This window comes from Pelodiscus sinensis, chromosome 5, assembly GCF_052426305.1.
Source record: "Pelodiscus sinensis isolate ZL-2025 chromosome 5, ASM5242630v1, whole genome shotgun sequence".
NCBI lineage: Eukaryota > Metazoa > Chordata > Testudines > Trionychidae > Pelodiscus > Pelodiscus sinensis.
The window spans coordinates 89194368-89216894 of NC_143056.1; the positions used below are offsets into that span (position 1 = coordinate 89194368).

At 44.0% G+C, this 22527-nt stretch overlaps 1 long non-coding RNA gene across 2 annotated transcripts in view; it reads right to left on the bottom strand.

The window, feature by feature from the left end:
- LOC112545864 (uncharacterized) overlaps positions 1–22527 on the bottom strand; it is a 42965-nt gene that overhangs the window by 17216 nt on the left and 3222 nt on the right. Inside the window, exons 2-3 of one of the 2 annotated variants that reach the window (XR_016349566.1) lie at positions 15133–15243; positions 4266–4410 (exon numbers count right to left, since the gene is read on the bottom strand). This is a non-coding gene — a long non-coding RNA (uncharacterized LOC112545864). Of the gene's footprint in view, positions 1–4265; positions 4411–15132; positions 15244–22527 lie in introns of those variants that run through there. The other variant, XR_016349565.1, reaches the window with a different exon arrangement.

The window sequence follows — 22527 nt, forward strand, 5'->3', positions numbered from 1 at the left end:
GGCTCAGGGGACCTGGGTGCTTGGTACGCCCCCTCCAGGCTCCTGTGATTCCTGGCCATCCTCCTCCTCCTCCTCCATGCCCTGGTCAGGGCCCTCTACCCTGGGGTTGATTACTACCTGCGGGCCACGGACCGTCCGGGCTCCCCAGGATTTGGTCCAGGGTGTCAAAATACGGCAAGGGGTCTGGGTCTGACCCTGGTTGGGAACTGTCCCCTGTGGCCCTGGCATAGGCCTGCTGCAGCTTCTTTATCTTCATGCGCACCTGCTCCTGGATGCGCATGTGGCCTTTTGTGGCCAGGCTGTCAGCCATCCTTCTGTAGACGGCCACATTCCTGCATCTAGTGCAGAGATCATGGATGTTGGATTTAATAAAAACTTGATCAATGAGGTCCATGATCTCCACACTGGACCAGGAAGGCGCCTGCTTTTTGCTGCCAGACTGCTCCTGGGGAGCGGTGGAGGCTGGCTGGTACTGGCTGGCTGGTTCATGCTGGCACTTGGATTGGGGCAGCGCCTTCAGGCTCTGGGCTGGCAGGCCTAGACCTGGCACAGGCCCTGTGGCCAAACTGAGTCTACCCCTTTAAGGGCTGCGGGGTTTTGGGGGGGAGCAGAGGAGTTTTCCTGGTTTGGCCCAGAGTAGCCACCAGGGCACTCTGGGAAGGGCTGGAGGCCCCCTATTCTGAAATAACAGTCTACACAGCACTTATTTTGATTTAGCTATTTCGAATTTGGTGTTATTCCTCGTAGAATGAAGTTTACCAAATTCGAAATAAGTGCTCCGCTATTTCAAATTTATTTTGAAATAGTGGTTTGGCTGTGTAGATGCTAGGAAAGTTAATTCGAAAGGCTTTCTTTCTTGACAGATCCCCTCTAGACTGGCTTTTTTTTTGTGGACAAAGTGCTGAGTGGGCAAAAATGGTGGCCATTTTTATGCAAATTAAGCACAGGATATTTAAATCCCCACTTCATTTGCAATGTTGACCTGCCTAATCAGCATCCCTCTGCCAACAGAGGGATGCAGTCTAGACATACACTTGGACGCGTTGCTGTGAGCCTGGTTGCACTTTCTACAGGCTGCCATCCAGGAGGTCCATTGAGGGGCTGTCCGTATCCAGGAGGCCCTGTGGGACAGCTTCCACCCTGAGGAGTACTAAAAGACTCCATGCTCTGCCCCACTGGGGGCTTGTGCCTCATTCCTCCCTCACGTCCTTCCACTTACCCTCCACCCCTCACCCTCCTTCTTGATGTAAAATAAAATACACATTTTTTAATAAACACAAACTGTCTTTATTTAACAAAACTGGGGGAGGGGAGATGAAACTCTGGTGGGACTGGGGAAAGGAGGCAGGAGAGGGGAGGAGAGAAGGGGGGAGAGGGGAGGGAGAAACCTGGGACGGGGAAGCAAGGGGAAGAAGGGGGAGGGGAAGCTCAGGGTTCAGGGTTGGGGGTCTCGCCAGACCAACTTGATTGTCATGCAAACCTGCTCCTGGGTTCACATCTGGCCTTTGGTGGCCAGGCTGGCAGCTATCCTACCGTAGACGGCCGCATTCCTCCATCTAGTGCGGAGATCATGGATGTTGGGGGCATCCCCCCAAACCTGAATAAGGTCCATGATTTCCACTCTGGACCAGGAAGGTGCCCGCCTTCTCCAGCCCCTGGCAGGCTCCTGGGAGCTGGCATACTGTTCCTGGGGAGCAGTGGAGGGCTGGCTGCTAGTCGCTTGCTAGGTCATGTTTTGGGGCCACTGGGTCGGGGCACTGACTGCTGGCTCTGGGCTGACAGGCTTGGAGCTGGCACAGGCACAGTGGCCAGAGTCAACCTCTTTAAGGGCTCTGGGGAGGGGAGGAAGGGAGTGGAGTGTTCTTGTTTGAGGCTGGAGTGGCCACTAGGGCACCCTGGGAAGGCTGAAGGCCCCCTATTTTAAAATAAGTGTCTTCACAGCACTTATTTTGAAATAGCTATTTCGAATTTGGCATTATTCCTCGTAGAATGAGGTTTACCAAATTTTAAATAAACGCTCTGCTATTTCAAATTTATTTTGAAATAGCGATTTGGCTGTATAGACACCAGGAAAGTTATTTCGAAATAACTTTGCTGCGTAGACATACCTTATAGACTAACAGATGTATTGGAGCATAAGCTTTCATAGGCAAAGACCCACTTCATCAGATGCATGTAGTGGAAATTTCCAGAGGCAGGTATAAATATGCAGGCCAGAATAAGGTTAGAGATAACGAGCTTAATTCAGTCATGGTGGATGATCTAGCAGCTGATCTGGAGGTGTGAACACCAAGAGATGAGAAACTGCTTTTGTAGTTGGCTAGCCATTCACAGTCTTTATTTAATCCTAAACTGATGGTGTCAAATTTGCAGATGAACTGTAGCTCAGCAGTTTTTCTTTGAAGTCTTGTCTTGATTTTTTTGCTGCAGGATGGCTACCTTTAAATCTGCTACTGTTTATCCACGGAGATTAAAGAGTTCTTCTACAGGTTTTTGTATATTACCATTCCTAATATCTGATTTGTGTCCATTTATTCTTTTGCGTAGGGACTGTCCAGTTTGGCCGATGCATATAGCAGAGGGGCATTGCTGGCACAAGATGGCATATACAGGCAGTCCCCGGGTTACGTACAAGATAGGAACTGTAGGTTTGTTCTTAAGTTGAATTTGTATGTAAGTCAGAACTGGTACATATTGTACCCCAGGTGTCCCCGATTCAGCCGCTGCTGAAACTGACCAGCGGCTGACTACAGAAAGCCCGAGGCAGAGCTGCTTTGCCCCGGGCTTCCTGGAATCAGCCGCTGATCAGTTTCAGAAGCAGCTGACTTGGGGACACCTGGGGTAGAGCAGCTGGGGTGCTGCCAGGTTGGTCCAGATTCCCAGGCGTCCAGATTCAGCCACTGTTGAAACTGATCAGCAGCGGCTGAATCGGACACTCCTGGGGCAGAGCAGCTGGAGTGCTGCTGGGTTGGTCTGGTAGCACTGACCCTTGGGGCAGTGGGACCAACCCGGCAGCACCCCAGCTGCTCTTGGGGACGCCTGGGGCAGAGCAGCTGGGGTGCTGCTGGGTTGGTCCCGCAGCACCGCTCCTCGGCAAGAAAAGCCTGGTCTGCTGGGGGGGAGGGGGAACTAGCTGCGTCCCGCCCCCCCCCCAGCAGACCAGGGAGACGCGGAGCGGCTTTTCTCACCGCGGAGGACGCGGGCGGCGGGACCGCCATGGCGCGTCTCAGCAGTCTGCTGCGGGGGGGGGGGGGGACACAGGTAGTTTGGGGTTCCCTCACCCTGTTCTTAAGTAGGGATCCGACATAAGTCGGATCCACGTAACCCGGGGACTGCCTGTATTACATTGGTAGATGTGCAGGTGAATGAGTCAGTGAAGAGAAAAGCATTTGTGCAGTATAAGTTGATGGTTTTTATGAGTGAAAACTAAATGTAGCATGTTTGGAAAAGAGGCAGTAGAAAATATCCCTATATTTCAACTAGACTTGATTTTTTGCATATTTATGGACTTCATATTTTTGCAATTCAGTAAAGCTCTGAGCACACACATACAAATCAATATAGACCAAATCCTGCTGATCTTAAGTCAGGCAAAACTGCCATTGATTCTAGTGGGAGCTCAGTTAAAGTGAATGAGAGATTTATCAGTGAGATCTGGTCCTGGAGTCACATTTTATTTGTCCTTGCCATCTTCATTATGGCAATTTAGAACTTAACTTGAACAGACTGATGAAAGACAGCATGCCATCAAAAGAAAGGCTGGCCCAAATTCTCTTTGGCTGCGTCTAGATTGGCATGATTTTGCGCAAAAGCAGACGCTTTTACGCAAAATCTTGCCGCCTGTCTACACTGGCCACAAGTATTTGCACAAGAACACTGACTTTGTAATGTACAAAATCAGTGGTTCTTGTGCAAATACTCTGACGCACCCGCTCAAGGATAAGCCCTCTTGTGCAAGTATTGTTGCGCAAGAGGGCCAGTGTAGACAACAACATTAATTTCTTGCACAAGAAAGCCCGATGGCTAAAATGGCCATCGGCGCTTTCTTGTGCAAGAGAGCATCTACACTGGCGTGGATGCTTTTGCGCAAAAGCAAATCTTTTGCACAAAGGCATGTGCCAGTATAGACGCTCTCTTGCGCAAATACTTTTAACAGAAAAACTTTTCCGTTAAAAGTACTTGAGCAAAATCATGCCAGTCTAGATGCAGCCTTTGAGTGTTCTTTCTACATTTCATATGTCAGGTCAATTGGTGCTTACCTTTCTCACGGAAGTAGTCAGACTGATTCTAATGGGATTACTGATGGGAGTAATAAGTAGTAATTGGCTCATCTTTGTCCTCTGGCCGTATTTTGTATAAATGTATGTCATCCTTTTTCAAGCATTATGCTTCTGCACCCTATCAAGGAACCTAGTATTAAAGCACATTAAGAACAATTATTTCCATTGCATTTGGCAACCTTGTTGGCAGTCTTAGAAGAGAGGCTAAGGATACTGAGCCACTGTTGCAAACCTAGCCTTAGAGTGCAATTCTTTATACACAGAGCTAATACAGAAGGAGATACAGCAATAGAGATGTAAGCCCAGGGCTGGCCTTACCATGAGGCAAACTAAGGTGGCTGCCTCAAGTGCCAGACTGTGGAGGTGGGGGGAGAGGGGCGCCACTAGGACCCAGAGTGTAGAAAATTGTGTCTGCTACTGGTGTATATGTATTCTCTCTGCTCTAGATGCACAGAGATGGTGGAGTGCCATGAGAGGAGTAGAACAGGAAGAAGGCAGAATTTAGACCTTTCAAAGTTTTGGCCCAAGCAAGGAGGCATGGGGGTATCATTTGAGCTCCCCGCCTCAGGTGCCAAAATGTTGTGGGCTGGCCCTGTGTAAGCCCTTGATGGTACTTCTTGTACACAGGATATTCTATCCCAAAGTTCAAGCCTTATAATATGGTATGACCATATTGAGATGGATATTTTTCTGTCCTTTTAGCTGCTCTGTGTCTGTGCATGGTCACCAATGTCAAGAGTATCATCAGTGACTACTGGCCAACCTCGATTAGCTCAGACATGGGTCATTTCATATTTTGTTGTGTAACTTTTTCTTGGAATACACACAGTAGATCTCATGAGACCTTTGAGATTTTTATTATTTCCCAGTTTCAGAGAGATCAGAAACACTGAAATATGTTTCCCTGAAGTATTTTGGAATCTTCATTTACAAGAAATACCTGGCAGTGCAGAGATGTGCAAAAATTAACACAAATGAACTGAAAGGTTAACTGCACTCATTTGAAGCTTAAAGTGTGAGGTTTGTTTTTGGTTCAAGATTGGACCCAAACTTGTATCTACTTACATTTGATTAAAAAAAATCCTCAGTTACTTTGAATAATAAAGAGATAGTGGCTGGAAGCTCTCAGACAAAACAGTGATTGAAATCAAGGAAATAATTAGTGAGCAAAACTGAGTGAGGACTTGAGGATTCTACTTAGAATAATGCCTAAATAAATACAGTAGCTTGTGTATAATGTTACCCATGCAGGTAGTCCAATGGGATAGTCATAACCATGTACACTAAAAGCCCTGCTATCCAGGATGCTGGGAGGATGGGGAGTGCCAGTTAATCAAATATTCTGGTTTACTGAGAAGTTATACTCATCAATTAAATGCCCATTTAAAAATAATTAGAATACAAGAAAATAAAGTATACAGGTATTCACTAATTCAGTAGTAGTACTGCATAGTAGAGTGATTGGTTTCTTCAAGAACTTAGACGTACACAGGTAATGTTTTCTAGATTGTAGTTTCTCTTATGACACTACATATTAATGCCTGGTGCATGTTCAGATTATCAAAAATACGCTTAGCACTAAGGCTTTATCTACACTGCCAGCTGAAGAAAAACTCATGTTGTACACAAAGTTGCTTAACATCCTCTACCACAGAAAGACAAAAGTCTTGCCTCTTGGCTCATTGTCCGCAGGAATGCTCTTCTGATGACAATGTGAACCCTGCTTATGGGGGTGGAAGTATTTTGTCAGCTAAAGGGTGGACAAACAATTTATACTGTCCAACATTTATGGACACAGCTGTGGTGCTAAAAGTTGTGCAGTGTAGCTAAAATTAGCTTTCTTTGATGAGTCAGAAGGCACTTCAGGATCTTGCAGTGGATCAGGGTCCTCATTATCAAGATCAATTGTCAATATAGATGGAGAAGGTGTAGGAGATTGTGTCAGTATAGATTCTGCCTAATGATATACCCTAGAACCTGCTTTTTTGGATAAATCCCTGATTTCAGCTTGCTTGTCTTCTGCCTCTTGCATAAAAGCAGAGTGCAGAATATGCAATTGCATAATGTGCTGGGCAGTCCTGGGTATACTAGTCCTGGTTACCAGACTGAAGATTTGTATTTGGAAATATCAGAAATGCTGGTTAATTGAGCTTTCCGGCTAAATGAGTGTCGATAACAGAGCTTTTACTGAATATAACTTTAATGTTTGTAGGAGTGGCACCTCACTTTTTACCATTATGTTAATTCAACTCATTACTTTTTATGCCTTATTTGCCTGAGTCTTTAATGAGATCAGACAGATCAGTTTCATTTTCTGGCTATATTCAGTTTCACTCTCTGGTTTTCACTCTCAATAAATATCCTGATCCAGCAAAGCTCTTAACCACTTGCTTAAAGTTAAGCACAAGTTTAAAGGCTTGGCTAAATCAGGACCTACGCTGTAGAGACTTCAAATACCCCAAAGAGGGAAATACTTTAATTTTAAACAAACTTTTTCTCTATGCACACAGTTTAAAATTCCTACCATCCTAGAGTCTATTTACAGTTCAGATGAATCCTAGAGTCTATTTACAGTTCCAATTAATCAGTTGAAGGCTTAAATACTTGTTTACATTTTACCACGATTACCTCTGCCACTTTATTGTCTCCTTTTCCCTAAATGTGTCACACTCTGTATCCTTCCATTAAACACAGTAACATCATAGATTAACTATGTTCTTTTGATAATAAACATGATATAAATATAATATTTGTAATAGTCTCCCTCTTTTGCAATAGTAGTCTTCCCACAGTGGGTTCCCTGCAGTACAGTCTCCTGGAAGTAAGTTAAATATAGATGAATTTACTATTGCAGTCACTCCAGAACGTAGACAAAAATGTCTCTCAGGAATATTGACATGAGGAAGATTCAGTAGATCTAGATTTACACTGAGGATAAGAGGATTTTTGATTGCTCCAAGGGAATCAGTTGGAAAAACAGGATATTATTTGCATAACCATTTTCAAAATGACTGGCAGTTTTCCTTCATGAGGGTAAAGCAAACTTCCTGCCAAAGATAATAGCTTAGCAACCTTTTGTGGTAACTGAATCACCAGCAACAGAAATATTTACACTGTGTTTTTATGGCACTTTAAGACTTAACTACCTAGAAGACTGAAGGAGCTGTTCTGTGGTTCTAAAAATGGAAACCATGCAGAGGGCCTGTAAAGAAAAAAATGAACTCACTTTTTAGAAATATGTATAGTGATTACAAAAGAAAGCTTTGGCATTCAGTGCCATCTCTCAGACTCCAATGCTTTATTCTTTGTAAGATGCAGTTTGTAAATTTGTTTGAATGTTTAAAATACTCTTTCTATTGAATATTATCAGAGGTCAGAATTTTCAACTGATATCTGGTATAACAATTACATTCTATTCTGCATATAAGCAAAGACCTGTAACCTAGCAAAGATTACGTTTTTTAATCTAACCACTGCCATGACTATATGAAAAAAGGAAAACTGCAAAAAAATCTGAAAAAGCAATGTGCATTTGATAGCAAGTAAAAATGAAGAGGTTTAGGCTTACAGGAAAAACAAGAATATTTACAGATCAGTGTCTTGAGCACCACCAGGACATTACATTTCTTACATACCACTAATGGCTTTTGCTAGAATACCTAGATTAATACACAGATTTATACTTCACATTTCTAACTTCACGCAGAAAAATGATAAATGCACACAAACAAAATATCCACATTTAGGGGATTACAAGCTCTCCAATGACAGGTCGCATGCCCCATTTGCCATAAAGCATATGAGTTATGCATATTCAAAAACACATTTCCAACAGAAATATGAGGGCACACCATCACACTTAGATTACACACACATAATTTATACTGCAGAAATAATGCATACACACAACTAGTCATCCTAATTTAAGGACAGGTTGTGAAACACTCCTTTTGCCCCCTCATGCCTCCTCCCAACACACACACACACACACACACACACACACACACACACACACACACACACGAGAAATTACACAGAAGCCTAAAGACAGTGAAATAATGTGTGTGATTGGCTCCTACAGAAGAAAATATACCTCTCAAGGAAGTGCTTAAATATTAAGACATGCTAAAGCAGGGCTACTCAACACGCAGCCCATGGGCTGCATGTGGCCCGCAGCCTGCGGTGCAGTTTGGGTTTACATGGGGCTCGACATGCGGACTTTGAACATGGCCTGCACTGGGAACATGTTCCACAATGTGAGACATCTCCCAGTCAGGGTGAGCACTGAAAGACGCAAGCAGACAGGCTGGCTGGAACAGACGGGTACAGGGTGTCAGTGTTTCTAGCCCTCAGGGCTGAGGTGCTGGTAGCACTGAGACATTGTGGGAAGGGCTTTGTATTCATGCCCATCAGTGTGAAAGAAGCTATTTGCATATATTTGCATACATATTTGTATGTATATGCAACCACACTTAAGTTGCGGCTCTCGGCATGTGCTGTATCATGTGGTACCCAGGGTTTCCAAAGTTGAGTAGCTCTCTACTAAAGTATTCTCCTCAATAGGGCTAAATTTAAGTATATGCTTAAGTGTTTTCCTTAAATTGGGGCCTATATGAAGAAGAGATTTTGCAATCTGAGTCTTAAAGTGTAGTGATTTAGTTACTACTAAAATGTCAATATTTACCAACAGCTTCCCACAGAACTTTATCAGAGACCCTGAAGTTCTTCCTATTCTGAGAAAAGAAATGTGATGTTATCTCAGATACTAGCTGTGTTCAGTGAGGGCAAATGCTGATTTGACTGCTGATCAGCACATGACAACAGTAATATATAAGTGCCTTACTGAGATTCATAGCATCTCTCTTGCATACAAGTGAAGGGCTTGAAAATACAGCTCTTGTGCATCATATGACTTCTCTTAGGATGTGTCTACACAGCAGGGGTCAATTTGAAACTATGCAAATTGAGCTATGTCAATTGTGTAGCTTATTTTGAAATAACTTATTTCGTAATTGGTAGCATCTACACAGCACTTATTTTGAAATAGAGCACTCTTCCTATGACTTCCCTTACGCCCCGTATAATGAGGGTTACAGGAGTTGGACTAAGAAGTCCTTGACAGTATTTTGACATTATTTCAAAATACTGAGTTATTTTGCTGTGTAGACGTGCCCTTAGTCATAGTTGTGGGTAAACTGGCTTTAACTCAATTTTCAGAGAGTTGTTCCATACTGTGGTGATCAATGTTTTGCTTAGATGAAGGCTTTGCTACCCTCCAGTGGAAGAGGGTTGGGAGCTAATCACAAAAAGGAAAGCTGAAATCCTAAACCCATTATTCATGGGGCTAGTATAAAAATGGTTTGTAATTTAAAAGTAAATATCTAATCAGCTTTGACCTTGAGCACCAAATGCTGTGTTACACAAATATTCGATCCCATGTTGAAATTCAAATTCCATTGGTATTTTGTAAAGAAACATTTTTCTTTGGCTGCAGATCTCAGTGTTGGACAGTGTTTTAACTACTTTTTTTTCTCCTGTGCCATTAGTGTAATTAAATCAAAAGAGCTAGATGGAGAAAGATCGTGATATTATACAATCTCCATGCTACCCCCATAGATACTTCCCTCTCTGGAAATACAGCACTTGCAAGACCTAAGTTTCCCAGTGGATATTCATATTAAGACTCCAATCACCCAGACACTTATGTGCAGTGCTTATAATGGAAATATGGTTCTCTCACTGAATCTCAGATAGGATGCTAAGTGGAGGCAAATCCAGATAATCTGGGCAGGAATTAATAATTTTCAGAAAGGAGATCAAGCATGAGCTTGGAGAAAAATGCATGTTCCTGTTATCTCAGGCCAAAGGAAACAAATTATCTTATTATCACTGTATGTGTATAAAGGCATTTAGTACAATATGCTAACAGAGTGCTGTGTTCGTCGCTCAGCAACAAGGCAGAGTGGTTGTCCTGTCTTGTTTAATTCAGCCTTGATCTTAACTTATCCTTGTGAGAGACTGTGTGAGTGGGTGGAAGAAATCAAATCCAGATTTGTTTACTAGGCCTCTCCATCATGGCAACATTTACTGATAACGTGAAAAAGGTGGCAATGGCTCCCAAGCTTATTGTCTCAGATGTATGAGGGTGTCAAGGGAGGAATCTTTCCTCATGGGCAGAAAAACTTTTCCACCAATAAGGACTAGGCTGGAGTGTTACATCCAGTTCTGGGTGCCACCTTTCAGGAAAGATGTGGATAAATTGGAGGAAATCCAGAGAGAAGCAACAAAAATAAATGTAAAGAGGTCTAGAAAACATGATATATGAAAAAAGGGTTTTTTTTTAATGGGTGTATTGCGTCTGTAGAAGAGAAGGGACATGTAACAGTTTCAAGCACATAAAAGATCATTACAAGGAGAAGGGAAAAAATTGTTCTACTTACCCTCTGGGGATAGGACAAAAAGCAATGGTCTTAAATTGAGGCAAATGAAGTTTAAGTTAGCCATTAGGAAAAACTTCCTAACTATCAGGGTGGTTAAGCACTGGAACTAATTGCTTAGGGAAATTATAGAATCTCCATCATTGGAGGTTTTTAGGTCCAGGTTAGGCAAACACCTGTCAGGAATGGTCTAGTACAGAAGACTGAACTAGATAACCTTCCAGTCCTACAGTATGCTATGATAGCCCTCTGACTCCAATAGCTTTTATGGCCCTGATGTGTCACCCACATTCCCCCCTCTCCTGATGCTTCCACAAGGGTTTTACATAACATTCACAGATTAAAATGACTGAGTAATTTAAGACTTAACTCATGCTAGGATTTCCAGATTAGGTTTGCAGACATAAGTGGTTGGATAAGCTTCTTTTATTCCTTGGATGGGTCACTGGCAGGAGAGATCAAACATGGGACCTTTGGATCTGAAAGCATGATCCTCCACTGCTCAGTTAAACAAACCAGTTCTCGTAGCCAAAGCTGGAGTAGTTTCATCCATGTCCATATACAACTCAGCCACCACTAATAGGAAACAGCACCACAATGAGCATGTGTAAGTGTTCAGACAAATAAGGGCAACATTTGGAAACCTGGCTGATTGAAGTTAAACTTAAAAAACAACAAATAGTCAGTTAGCACTTTATAGACTCACAAAACATGTTTTGTGAGTCTTTAAAGTGCTAACAGACTATTTGTTGTTTTTTAAGTTTGTCCTGCACAGACAAACTCGGCTACCCACTGAAGCTGATTGAAGTTAGACCCTTAAAATACACATCTCAGACCTAAATAAGAGTGGCCCATTTTTTTTTGCCTTTTGGTGGTCAACACCTCTGAAAATTAGGCCACTCTTGTTAGGGTGCTTATATATTCATGTAGGCACCTTTTAGGTTACCTTTCCCTTTAGAAGGTCACACATAATCTACATTCCCTGGAAAAACTACAGGTACCTTTCTAATATGACTAGATCCCTGCAAATCCACAGATATCTGCTTTATAGTATTCAGTTGGGTATCCACATCCCTGTGGGTATCCACATCCATGGATGTGAATGATTGTGAATATCGGCAGCTCATTTTTGCAGATGTGGATACAAATTTTGTATCTAGAACTCTGCAAATTTGCGGATATCCACTCTATATTGATGAATATCCGCAACCACGGATCTCAATGCAGATCTGTGGCTCATTTTTGCAGATACAGATGTGGATGCAGATACTGTACAAATTTTGTATCCTTGCAGGGCTCTAAATATGAAGAGTCTAAAACCTATTCATTTTGTCCCCAAAGGCACCTCAAAGACTACAAAATCTATGTAGCTTTGCTGAAGTCAATAGAGATACTCTGCTGGGGTGTGTCTAGACTGGCAAGATTTTGCGTAAAAGCGAACGCTTTTGCACAAAAACTTGCCAGCTGTCTACACTGGCCGCTTGAATTTGCGCAAGAGCACTGACTTTGTAATGTACAAAATCAGTGCTTCTTGTGCAAATACTTTGATGCTCCTGCTCAGGGATAAGCCCTCGTGAGCAAGAATACTTGCGGAAGAGGGCCAGTGTAGACAGGCACCTTAATTTTTTGCGCAAGAAAGCCCAATGGCTAAAATGGCCATCGGAGCTTTCTTGCGCAAAAGCGCGTCTATACTGGGCATGGATACTTTTGCGCAAAAGCACTTCTCACGCAAAAGCATCCGTGCCAATCTAGATGCTCTTTTGCAGAAATAATTTTAAGGGAAAAACTTTTCCGTTAAAAGTATTTCCGCAAAATCATGCCAGTCTAGACGCAGCCCTGGTGAAAAATCAGTGCATCAGGTTTCTTCTGTTGTGATCTGTCTTTAGGCTGGACCTAAGAGAGTGAGGTGAAAGCTAGTGGGATTTGATAATCTAGCTTCTTTTAGGGTAAGGTTATCAGAGAAATCTTCAAACAAAAGCTGGGATGTAGGTGGAAAGAGGGCAACAATTAGACCATCGTTCTGTATGTAATTTAACGTGAAAAATGCCTATTTGTACTGTACTTAGTATTTACTTTCAGCATGTCAGCAGAGATATCTTGTTTAATGGAAAATGAAGTTAGTCAAATCTACCTACTGCTATAATCTGAATCAGTAACAATTTTGTCAAGTTTTCTAAGAGAAGAATCTGTGTAGCTTTTTGTTTAATTTGTTTCACTATCTCAGTCAAGAAATACGACACAACACTTAAGAACGTAAACAGTTTGATTTATGACAGTTTGTTTCTATGCAAGTAAAAGACTTTTCTCAAAACCTCAGCAGACATGAACATACACAAAGATGTTCTGCATAGCAGACAAGGCCACACACAAAGTTCTGTGAATTCAATTTTTTGATTCACATTCTTTTTCTCCCATAAAACCCCAGGCAGCCTAAGGCTGTTTTCTTATAAGTGCTGGGAATTTTCAAAATCTTGCACATTAGCACCTCAAGCATGGTGTGCTGGAGAAAAATCAGACAAGACTCAGTTTTCATATGTATAAGGGACTAGTGATGTCCCCAGAAGAAAGGCTTAGACTGAGTGAAGTTGTTATTGAGACCTATTCTTCTACATTCTAAAGGAAATTCCCAGGTTGCCCTCAAACCTTATTCCTAATGTCAACCAAAAAGCCAGACACAGGAGATATTGCTGCTAGAAAAATGCATTTTGAAGATTGGCATCTATGTCTTGCAGCTGCTAAACACACACTATAGGTGGCCAGAGCTGTTGATTCCTATACCCCTGCGGACAAGACAGCAAAATAGATAAGAGCAAAGGAAAAAAGAGAGTGCCCAATAAACATAAAAATGGCCCACTTTGGTTACTGAACCTCTGTATATAGGTACAGTGATCATACAACCTGTTTTGGCTGGCACAGTCCCTTTTTAAAGCCATGCCCCAGCTATTCAGACTTTTTTTGGCTGACGTAGGCATTTGCCCCATTTGCTCTTGCTGACTTGATCATTTGCCATGAGCAAACAGTACAAATGCCCACTTTTGTTTAAAAAAAAGAGTAGGGCACAGAGGAACTTGGGGGGTAGGCAGGGCTTGGGTGAGCAGTGACACCAGCCTCAAGCTTATGTAGGGAGTGGGCAGTGCCACCTGCCTACATGGGGCAAGGAGAGGTAGTGGGGAGTCAGGCTTAGGCAAGCAGCTAGGGCCAGCCCCACACACAGAGGCAGGAGGACTCAGGCTAACCCCACATGGCATCCCCTGCTCCCTTTGGGAAAAGTAGTTAACCGATTTAGAGCAGAGGTAGTATCTAGAAACATGTGAATGCTAGTAATACAGTTGTGTGACTTTATACTAGCTGATGAGCTTGCCCTTAACATAGGATTTCCAAACGGTACTGAAAGTACAAGATATGTTTAGAAGGTTGAAGGAGTGAGAGAGCAAAATGTTCAGCATGATCCTTTAAAGCACAGAATCTAGGAATATGCTCTTCCTTCCTTAGAGGACATGGCCACTATTGAGACAGAAAAAAATGAGCCAGCAATAACATTTGTACATTTCACTTACCAATCAACTTCACTCCTACTTTTTGGCTACCCGTTTGTTGCATCACATCTAAAATTAGACCAATAGTTCTGTTCAGGGACCATGTCTTACCTGGGTTTTTTTAGATGACAAGCATTGATGGAGTGCTATGGAATATATAAATAATAATCCTGCTTGAACATATTTAATTGTTTTGGGCCGTGCTAAGCAACTGGGGAAATTCTCAGGCAATCTAGATTTGTACATGACATTCTGAGAATATTTCTGTACCTGATCTATTAGTACGTTCTCAAACAAACAAAGCAAAACGCAGGAAATGTGTATCCTGAAGAGCTTTGTAAAGTTTGCTTTAAAGGGAAAAGTGACTCCACTAACTGGGAAAAGATTTGGCTGAATATTAAATCCTTGAAATTTGGCAAGTATTCAGCATTTAACTATTCCGTGAAAACCAGAGTATTCTCCCATATGGACTAAGTTGGAAGTAGCTCAAACTCAGAAATTACTCTTGATCCTGTCATTATTGCTTCCTGAATGAGAAGAGAGAATGTTTAGCCTTAAAAAAATTTAGGATAGTGATGGGAGGGAGTGCAGAGGTTGTGCATAGACTAGAGGGAGACAGGAAGTTTGGGTTCTACTCCTGGCTCTGTCACTGACTCACTGTTTGGCCCTGAGCAAATTGCAACTCTTCAGTACCTCAGTTTCTCCATCTGAAAAATTAGGCCTCTAAAGTGTTGCGAGGCCTGATGCATGAACATTTTATAAGACAATCAGAAATATGGAAGTTGCCTTAAAAGTGTATTAATTGAGAGGAAAATCACTGAAGCATGACAACAAAGTACAGCAGGGACACACTTCATCACCTAACCTTGCCTGCCTTACCTCTCAAATGTTCCTCATTTAAAGAGCCATTCCTCCTCGTACACCCACACTTGCCTCCATCCGCTGAACACCAGCTCTCACATCAGAAATGGGGAGTCACGATGCATTGAGCTGGTAAGACATCATTTATTACATTAATTCTTTGACCACTGCATTTTAAGGTGCCCTGCACTGTTATTTTCAGCCTTTGACTACATCCATCATGTGAAGTTCAGACTCATTGTACCATTTTTTGACACTAACACAATTAAGCTGCTGTACTTCTTCCTCATATCAATACCTGAGAAATTGCAATTCACTGGGGCACAAAGGAAATACATATACATAGATTCAATGCATGGGCGGCAGATACTGAAGGCAGGGGAAGGCATTGCTTTTCCAAACTGCCTCTTTTGGCCCCACCAATGCTCCACTGGACTCCTCCAGACCCACTCCCCCAGCCTGCTGTTATGATGCCAGAGGCTGGGGCAGGCCAATTGGAGGGCTGCGATCTCACTGGCTATCCAGCACTGGTGCTGGCAGCTCAGCTGTGGGGAGGGCCTTGCTAGTCACAGGTGCAGGCAGCATGGCTCCAGTCATGAGCCATGCCTGCTGGTCAGTCTGCCACCTCACTGTGCCACCTTGCTGGGGCCCAGGGGGAGGCTCGAGATGCTACTCCGGGGGTAGGGAGAGGGCAAGAGCCAGCAGCCATATTGCATTGGCAGGCTGAGCAGGGGCCTGCAGTGGCCACAGTATGGGGAGGCCTGGGGGGCAGGGCTCAGAGGGTTTGTCTTACCAAGCCACGGGGTCACCCACCACCCATGATTCAGTGGTTGAAGTATGCGTAAACAGCCAGTGAAGCTTTGCACTAGCTAAGGAACTGGGAGAGCTGAGTCGGAGCCCTGCGCCTTCAAAACATGGAGAGGAAGCGGAAGCTTCTCTCTGCTTTAGTTGAAGAGCAACAGCTGTCCCCTGTGAAACCTATTTGCTTTAACCCCCTGGCTACATTGTACTGCCAGGATAGTAAGCTTCAGGGGTAGCCGAGTCAGTCTGTACAGGATAAACTTAAAAAACAACAAATGGTCTGGTAGCACTGTAAAGACTAACAAAACATGTCAATGGCATCATGAGCTTTTGTGGGCTCATGTTTTGTTAATTTTTAAAGCACTACCAGACTTTTTGCCAGGATAGTGTTTGTAAAAACAAGCTGTGACGGGCTAGCCCCGTCCCCCTTACCGCACACGGGCGGACTGACCACTCACGCCGAGAGCGGGGAGCCGTGCAATCGCCACACGCGCTGTTGTGCATGCGCGGGAAGCTGGCAGCCGCATTTAAACACAGCGCCGGCCCACCTGGGGGGGGGAGCGTCCGCATGACGGAGAGCGGAGCAGAGGCCACTGAGATGAGGGCAGGGGTGGCCACGTCCCGAGGGGGGCAGAGAGTGGCGACTGGGGGGCATTGACATTGGGGCAGAAGCTGCCAGACCCAGAGGCACACTGACCAGCTCAAGGGAAGACACTGGGCAGGCGATGAAGAACAACACTGACCCCGGGACAGAGCCAGAGAGGGCCGAGCACAAAGAAGCCCGAGTGGCGGCGGCCTGGAGAGGGAGGACCAGCCCGGAAACTATCGGAGGCTACCGGGCTTCCCAGGGACCCAAACACACGGCAGACCTGCCTAGTCCCCCACCCCGACTGGGGAACTGGGATGCGACGCCAACTAGGCCAACAATGCGTCGGAGACCACGACTTCGCAGACACAGTCTCTAGTGGAGGTAGGAAAGAAACCCAGGACGGGGGCGCCAGCAGAAGCAGCCGACAACGACAGCCCCCCCGAGAAGGGTGGTAAGGAGCCAATGACGCAATCCTCGCCATTCGGGTAAGGGCCAGACGTCCTATCCTTAGGGTCCTGGGGACGGGGCTCGGGAGCTCAGGAGGGCCTGAGTACCCCTACGCCCCTCCGGTGGGCTCAAAGCACTACGCAGCCTCCGGTAGTTTGAAGAACAATTGCCTGTGGGAGAACTGTAAGCCTGGCGGGAGATAGACTTTGATGAGAAACTCGGACTGCACAAGGGCCCCGGGAGAAAGAGGAGGGGTTTGGGCCATATCGGGGCGTACCCCGGTATGTAGGAACCCTGCCCCGCCCTGAAGGCCTAGAGTAAACCATCAGTGGGCAGGGTGGGCCCCCTCCGTGAACTCAACGCGGGTCCGCCCCTGCCCCACAATCCTTTGGGGCTGAGAGGGAGGGGGGTGGCAACCCCCTGACACAAGCATATAAAAAACCAGCATTCCAAACATCCACAATCCTGGGGCGTCTACATTTTTCAGGACAGGAATCATGTTTGTATTTGTATATTCTGTAAATTTGAGCACAACCTCTTGTTTAACAAACAACAAGCATAATAGGATGAAGGCATCCCAATAGGTTCATGGACAAACCTTTCGTCTCTCGAGACCTGTGTGTATCTTGATTCACAGTAGGTCACATGTAAAAGTAAGCTTGGTGGACTCCCTATCCATTTCTCTATTATGCAGGTTGACATAATTAAGCATATGAGACAGCTTTTTCCTCAATAAATAAATAAATAAATAAATAAATAAAGGCCAAGGGATAGCACGGAAATTGTTGCAGACAGGAAATGGGCTGTATTGACAAAACTTTGGCAGGGATCTTGTGAAATTCTTGCTCACATCCTTTTTAGAGACAAGTTTTACATTGCCATGTTTTGAAAGGAGAAAAATAAATGAGAAAAACACCACTAATATAATAATGAAGTCATTTATCCAGCAGCACCTGCATTTCTGGTACTGGTAAAGCAGGGAAAGAAACAAACCCCTGACTTATAGATCACCAGATAGTTTTCCTAAAACTTTGATGAAAGATGTGTTTTGAGACTGTAAGTCAAGTTTTGGGCCTTAGGTCACATCTAGACTAATCTTGGCTTCCAAAAGAAGATGTGCAAATTCACACCGAATTTGCATATCTTCTTCCAATCCCTTTTTTGGAAGAGGTATTTTTTTAAAGCAGTCTAGACGAGGGTTTTCGAGCAACCTCCCTTTTTTTGAAAGAACCCTGTAAACCTCATTTTTGAGGATTAAAGGTTCTTTTGAAAAGGGGGGGGGGGAGTTGCACAAAAACCATCTAGACTGCTTTTTTTTTTTTTTTTTTTTTTTTTAAAAACCTCTTCCGAAAAAGGGATCGGAAGAAGTTATGCAAATTTGGCGTGAACTTGCATATCTTCTTTTGGAAGCGGAGGGTAGTCTAGACATGGCCATTGTACTTTTTGGTTTTCATGAATTTTTAACATATCAGCATAAAATTAGTTCACCATCTCAGGGCACGACTACATTGCACCGTAACTCGAAATAAGATACACAATTTGAGCTAGGCAAATGGCATATCTTATTTCAATGCTATTTCAAAATAGGTTATTTTGTCATTTGGCGCTGTCTACAAAGTGCCAAAGTTTGAAAAAAATGCTATTCCAAAACGCCCCTTACTCCTCCTAGAATGAGGTTTTCAGGGACATCAGAGTAGCAAGCCTGAAATAATGGGCTTGCTGTGAAGACACAGGATAGCTACTTCAGGATACTCCAATATCCTGAAATAGCGTAGCTGTGTAGACATAGCGTCAGATACCACACTGACAAGCACTACATGGGAACCTACACAGAGATGGGTCTATGTCTATGTACAGTAAAATTCCAATAGTCCGGCATCCAATAGTCCGGCACTCCTGATAGTCCGGCATCAAAATGGCAAGAGCCTAGTGAGTGAGCTTCGGCAAAAAATAAGACCCAAGGTAACAGCGGCAGCAGCTGAACTGAGCAAAAAGGGTAAAAAAGGCTTAAAAAAACTAAAACATTACAGTATACTGTATACAGTATGTACAATAAAAAGGGTAAAGAACACTTTATATACAGTATATAATGTATACAGTATATATATAACCATCTTATAATACCTTCTGATAGTCCGGCATATCTGATAATCCGGCACTACCTAAGTCCCATAAATTCCGGATTATCGGAAGTCTACTGTATAATGTTTTTCTTTTTACTTATTTTTTGCAGGCATGAATGAGATGTGCTTGTGCTCAAGTCCAAGCTTCTTTTTGTCATCGTATTGTTAGGGTAACATTCATTTACTAAAGACATTTAAATGATAATGAATAGTCTTGTAGCACCTTAGAGACTAAAAAATGTAGATGGTCAAGATCTGAGATTTCTTTGTGTAACATGATCTTGGCTTCCAATGAGAATTTGTATGATTTGGGGGATTTAACAACCTGAGGCTGAATCCAGCACATCTTTAAGGGATGGGTAAATATTTATGACACATTGCCTGAAGTTTAGCATAACAACTTCAAATCTTTCTGTCAAGAAAACTGGTATAGGTCATGCTATCAATAGCAAGACTTCTCGATAACTAAACAACACTCACTGGCCACTAATTTATGTGTACTATAACTCCAATTTAAGAACTTGCATAGGGCAATTAAATAAACCATTCATGCACCAAATATTAATTTGCTGTGACATTATATTTACATTCAAGAGCACCAAGGGTGGTAACTAAAAGGAGGACTTTAGAAGAGGAAAAATAAAGGATGCTTTTCTTTTCCCAGTTGTTTAATACTTTGCTGTATTGTTGTAATGGTTTGATGCAAAAAAGGGAAACCTATATAAAATGGGTGAGAGATTTTAATCATAGACTTCAATAGGCCAAATGATGGACCCAACTCTTCATTTTCTTATAAAATACATACAAGAGATGGGACCCAACTCGAAATCTTTGACCTAAACACATTTAAGTTAAGGTTAAATTTTGCACCAAACATTCAGTTTTGAGGCCCATCCCAGGTAAACAGATAGTAATTGCTCTTGGTGTGTATGTGTGTATGTATGTACATACTTGGTGTGTGCATGGTCATCTAGCCAAGCAATAGCATCTTCAGTGGCATGATGCAGTTCTGCTTGACCACTGCTGAACCTTGTCAGCAGACATTCATCAACATTGTGTGTCATCTTCCGTGTTGTGCCGCAACTGCACAAAGGGCTGTCATCAATGCCCCAGCAATATCGGTTGGCTGCACAGAGACCTTACCCCATCTGGAATCTGTTCAACAGGGACCACTGATGATGGGCTAGGTCAAAACCAGGCAGGCAGATTGTTGAGACTGGTTGGGAATTTAAACAGATAACCACTGCTCTCACAAGAGTGTTTTCGCCCTACTATCAAGGCGTTGCAGATAAGACCATCCAGGTGTGGCAGGGAGTCAGGGGAGTGGAGTCAGATTCAGGGTGCCAGAGATGATACACATGATGGCATATAACTGCATATCTATTGGTATGGAGTGTGACAATCGACTTCATGCTGGTGCACAATATTCCACCACCAAATACGAGGTGGCAAGAATTGACATCCGCAGGGTTGGAACACAAGCACCCTATGACGAACCTGACAGCTTGCTAAGAAGATTGTTGCTGCTGTCTTCTGCAGTTGGGCATGGTAACTCAATGCGCCATCTAAGGTTACACCTAGACCAACTGGTTCTACTTCATGCTTCACCTTTTGACCATTCAGATAAACATTCAGTTCTTGGGTTGTGCCAGCATGATAAAGATGGAACAAACTGGAGACAGTTTTTTGATGCTTTGCTGGAGATGCCAAGTCCTACAATAGTCAGTTAGCTTTGCCATGGCCTGATTTAAGATGGCATCAAGCTTGTGAGTTGTCGGGGCTTAGATACTGCAACAGATTCATCTGGGTAAACAAACTTTGTGACCCTGTTGTTAGCAGATCATTGTTGTAAAGGTCAAACAGGGTTGGAGAAAACACAGAGCCCTGTGGTAACCCTTTTCTCTGTCATCTCCAAGCACTCATCTTCCCCTCGCCCCCCACCATAAACTCTGAACTGCCTCTCACAGAGGGCCTTGGTATGAAACAAGAGACCTTTCTGATGCAGGCTGCAGCATGCAACACACTTTTAAGTCCTATCGTGCAGCGAGCCAATTAAAGTTCACTTGTTGTGTGTTACTTAAATTACCATAGTGACTAGTAGCTCCAGGTGTGGACTAGAACCTCGTTGTGCTAGGTGCTGTATAGAAACAAAAGAAAAAGATGTTCCCGGTCCTCAAACAGCTCACAATCTAAATAGCCGTACATTATTTTGACATTCAAATTTGACACATTCTGGAAAGTCAGCAGAATAGAAAACCTTTTGTGTATTTTTTTTTTTTGAAAAAAAAAAAAGTCTTGTCTTCTCTTTACAGTTCAGGATAAATGAACATTAAAAGACTTCAGGGAAACATACAGGGTCCTGTTCTAATTATCATGTACTGCCCATTGGGGTCTAGTGCAAGTGTACTTTTTAAACACCTCAACTGAAGAGTTCTTTGTCAGTGCTTATGTGACGGAGCGCAAAGGCTCTGCCACTGGACAGACGTGGTAGCCGGGAATCCCGGCTGCCGAGCCCATTCCCCACACCCGTGCGGCGCATGCTCACGCCAAACGCCGGGCGTTTTAAACACCGGCAGCGCAGCTGGTGGGTGGGGAGGAGAGGATGGTCCTCTGGAAGATGGGAGGAGAGCTGGAGGTGACGGGGGACGTACCGGATAGGCAGGGTGAAGAGCCGGCGGGTCCACCTGTGGGGGGGAGCGGTTCAACCCCCCAGACGGGAGAGGAGCAGCCCGCGGCTGGGCGACGGGTTGAGGCGGTGCCCCTGGGGAAGCAGACGGCGTCCCGGCTAGAAATGCTGGAGAATCAGGGTATGTCTACACTACAGCACTAATTCAAACTAACTTAATTCGAATTAGTTAATTCGAACTAATCTAATTCGAACTAGTGCATCTAGACCTAAAAACTAGTTCGAATTAGCATTTTGCTAATTCGAACTAGCATGTCTACATTGAGTGGACCCTGAACCGAGGTTAAGGATGGCCGGAAGCAGTGCCGGCAGGGCATCAGATTAGGACTTAGAGCGTGGAGCTGCTGTCTCAGGCTAGCCGAGGGCTGTGCTTAAAGGGACCCGACCCCCCACCCCGGACAGACAGTTCTCAGGGGTTCCCCACTCGCTTGTCTAACTCGATGAGGGACAGCAAAGCAGTCCTGGCTTGGAGTGCCCTGAATGCCGGCACATCACAGCACTCGGCCATCAGCCCGGCTGCACTTGCCGCAGGCTGCCATCCAGGAGGGTCAATCGGGGGGCTGCAGGAGAGCTTCCACCCCGAGGAGCCCACAGAGCCACCCCAGTACTCCCCATTGGGGGCTTGTACCCCATTCCTCCCTCACCTCCTTCCACTTACCCCTCCCTAGCCCCCCTTCCTGATGTACAAAATAAAGGACACGTGTGTTCAAAAATAGAAACTCTCTTTATTGAACAAAACTCGGGGAGACTGGGAAAAGGAGGTGGGA